The 3504-nt window shown below is 44.1% G+C and overlaps 1 non-coding gene across 1 annotated transcript; it reads left to right on the forward strand.

Annotated features, from left to right (window-relative positions):
* The first annotated feature begins 3143 nt into the window (after positions 1-3143).
* On the forward strand, positions 3144-3251 carry LOC112700254 (small nucleolar RNA R71). Its single transcript, XR_003153165.1, has one exon. It is a non-coding gene; the product is annotated as a small nucleolar RNA R71 (small nucleolar RNA).
* Positions 3252-3504: the final 253 nt, after the last annotated feature.

A 3504-nucleotide genomic window follows, 5' to 3' on the forward strand; every position in this document is an offset into this window, starting at 1 on the left:
CTAACCATCCTCTAGCCACGGGTTTGAGGTCATGCCTTCTCAATTGAACCGGCTTTCCTCTTGAATCTCTCTTCCATTGGGCGCCCTCTTCACATATGACTGTGAGGACTTGGTCCAACCTTTGATCAAAGTTGACCCTTCTAGTGTAAGGATGTTCATCTCCTTGCATCATAGGCAAGTTGAACGCCACCCTCACACTTTCCGGACTAAAATCCAAGTATTTCCCCCAAACCATAGTAAGATAATTCTTTGGATTCGGGTTCACACTTTGGTCATGGTTCTTGGTGATCCATGCATTGGCATAGAACTCTTGAACCATCAAGATTCCGACTTGTTGAATGGGGTTGGTAAGAACTTCCCAACCTCTTCTTCGGATCTCATGTCGGATCTCCGGATATTCACCCTTTTTGAGTGAAAAAGGGACCTCGGGGATCACCTTCTTCAAGGCCACAACTTCATAGAAGTGGTCTTGATGCACCCTTGAGATGAATCTTTCTATCTCCCATGACTCGGAGGTGGAAGCTTTTGCCTTCCCTTTCCTCTTTCTAGAGGTTTCTCCGGCCTTGGATGCCATAAATGGTTATGGAAAAACAAAAAGCAATGCTTTTACCACACCAAACTTAAAATGTTTGCTCGTCCTCGAGCAAAAGAAGAAAGAAGAGAGTAGAAGAAGAAGAAATGAGGGGAAAGGGAGTGGCTTTAATTTTTGGCCAAGAAGGGGAGAAGTGGTGTGTATGTTGAGCGAAAATGAAGGAGTGAAGGAGGGTTTATATAGGAGAGGGGGAGAGGGATGTTCGACCATTTGAGGGTGGGTTTGGGTGGGAAAGTGGTTTGAATTTGAATGGTGAGGTAGGTGGGGTTTTATGAAGGATGGATGTGAGTGGTGAAGAGAAAGATGGGATTTGATAGGTGAAGGGTTTTTTGGGGAAGAGGTGTTGAGGTGATTGGTGAATGGGTGAAGAAGAGAGAGAGTGGTAGGGTAGGTGGGGATCCTGTGGGGTCCACAGATCCTGAGGTGTCAAGGAAAAGTCATCCCTGCACCAAATGGCATTCAAAATCACGTTTTGAGCCATTTCTGGCGTTAAACGCCGGGCTGGTGCCCCTTTCTGGCGTTTAACGCCAGCTTCTTGCCCATTTCTGGCGTTTAACGCCAGTCTGGTGCCCCTTTCTGGTGTTAAACGCACAGAATGGTGCCAGATTGGGCGTTAAACGCCCAACAGCTAACCTCACTGGCGTTTAAACACCAGTGGGTGCGTCCTCCAGGGTGTGCTATTTTTCTTCCTATTTTTCATTCTGTTTTTGTTTTTTTTTTATTGATTTTGTGACTTCTCATGATCATCAACCTACAAAAAAGAGAAAATAACAAAATAAAATAGATACAATATAACATTGGGTTGCCTCCCAACAAGCGCTTCTTTAATGTCAGTAGCTTGACAGAGGACTCTCATGGAGCCTCACAGATACTCAGAGCCATGTTGGAACCTCCCAACACCAAACTTAGAGTTTGAATGTGGGGGTTCAACACCAAACTTAGAGTTTGGTTGTGGCCTCCCAACACCAAACTTAGAGTTTGACTGTGGGGGCTCTGTTTGGCTCTGTTTTGAGAGAAGCTCTTCATGCTTCCTCTCCATGATGACAGAGGGATATCCTTGAGCCTTAAACACCAAGGATTATTCATTCACTTGAATGATCAACTCTCCTCTATCAACATCAATCACAGCCTTTGCTGTGGCTAGGAAGGGTCTGCCAAGGATGATGGATTCATCAATGCACTTCCCAGTCTCTAGGACTATGAAATCAGTAGGGATGTAATGGTCTTCAACTTTAACCAGAACATCCTCTACAAGTCCATGGGCTTGTTTTCTTGAGTTGTCTGCCATCTCTAGTGAGATTTTTGCAGCTTGCACCTCAGAGATCCCTAACTTCTCCATTACAGAGAGAGGCATGAGGTTTACACTTGACCCTAAGTCACACAAGGCCCTCTTGAAGGTCATGGTGCCTATGGTACAAGGTATTGAAAACTTCCCAGGATCCTGTCTCTTTTGAGGCAGTTTCTGCCTAGACAAGTCATCCAGTTCTTTGGTGAGCAAAGGGGGTTCATCCTCCCAAGTCTCATTTCCAAATAACTTGTCATTCAGCTTCATGATTGCTCCAAGATATTTAGCAACTTGCTCCTCAGTGACATACTCATCCTCTTCAGAGGAAGAATACTCATCAGAGCTCATGAATGGCAGAAGTAAGTCCAATGGAATCTCTATGGTCTCAGTTTGAGCCTCAGATTCCCATGGTTCCTCATTGGGGAACTTATTGGAGGCCAGTGGACGCCCAGTGAGGCCCTCCTCAGTGGCGTTCACTGCCTCTTCTTCCTCCCAAAATTCGGCCATGTTGATGGCCTTGCACTCTCCTTTTGGATTTTCTTCTGTATTGCTTGGAAGAGTACTAGGAGGGAGTTCAGTAATTTTCTTGCTCAGCTGACCCACTTGTCCTTCCAAGTTTCTAATGGAGGACCTTGTTTCAGTCATGAAACTTTGAGTGGTTTTGATCAGATCAGAGACCATGGTTGCTAAGTCAGAGGTATTCTGCTTAGAACTCTCTGTCTGTTGCTGAGAAGATGATGGAAAAGGCTTGCTATTGCTAAACCTATTTCTTCCACCATTATTATTGTTGAAACCTTGTTGAGGTCCCTGTTGATCCTTCCATGAAAGATTTGGATGATTCCTCCATGAAGGATTGTAGGTGTTTCCATAGGGTTCTCCCATGTAATTCACCTCTTCCATTGAAGGGTTCTCATGATCATAAGCTTCTTCCTCAGATGAAGCTTCCTTAGTACTGCTTGGTGCATTTTGCATTCCAGACAGACTTTGAGAGATCATATTGACTTGTTGGGTCAATATTTTATTCTGAGCCAATATGGCATTCAGAGTGTCAATCTCAAGAACTCCTTTCTTCTGACTAGTCCCATTGTTCACAGGATTTCTTTCAGAAGTGTACATGAATTGGTTATTTGCAACCATTTCAATCAGTTCTTGAGCTTCAGTAGGCGTCTTCTTCAGATGAAGAGATCCTCCAGAAGAGCTATCCAAAGACATCTTGGATAGTTCAGAGAGACCATCATAGAAAATACCTATGATGCTCCATTTAGAAAGCATATCAGAGGGACACTTTCTGATTAATTGTTTGTATCTTTCCCAAGCTTCATAGAGGGATTCTCCTTCCTTCTGTCTGAAGGTTTGGACTTCCACTCTAAGCTTACTCAATTTTTGAGGTGGAAAGAACTTTGCCAAGAAGGCATTGACTAGCTTTTCCCAAGAGTCCAGGCTTTCTTTAGGTTGAGAGTCCAACCATGTTCTAGCTCTATCTCTTACAGCAAAAGGGAATAGCATAAGTCTGTAGACCTCAGGGTCAACCCCATTAGTCTTGACAGTGTCACAGATTTGCAAGAATTCAGCTAAAAACTGATGAGGATCTTCCAATGGAAGTCCATGGAACTTGCAATTCTGTTGT

The sequence above is a fragment of the Arachis hypogaea genome, chromosome 6 (assembly GCF_003086295.3).
Source record: "Arachis hypogaea cultivar Tifrunner chromosome 6, arahy.Tifrunner.gnm2.J5K5, whole genome shotgun sequence".
NCBI classification, from domain to species: domain Eukaryota; kingdom Viridiplantae; phylum Streptophyta; class Magnoliopsida; order Fabales; family Fabaceae; genus Arachis; species Arachis hypogaea.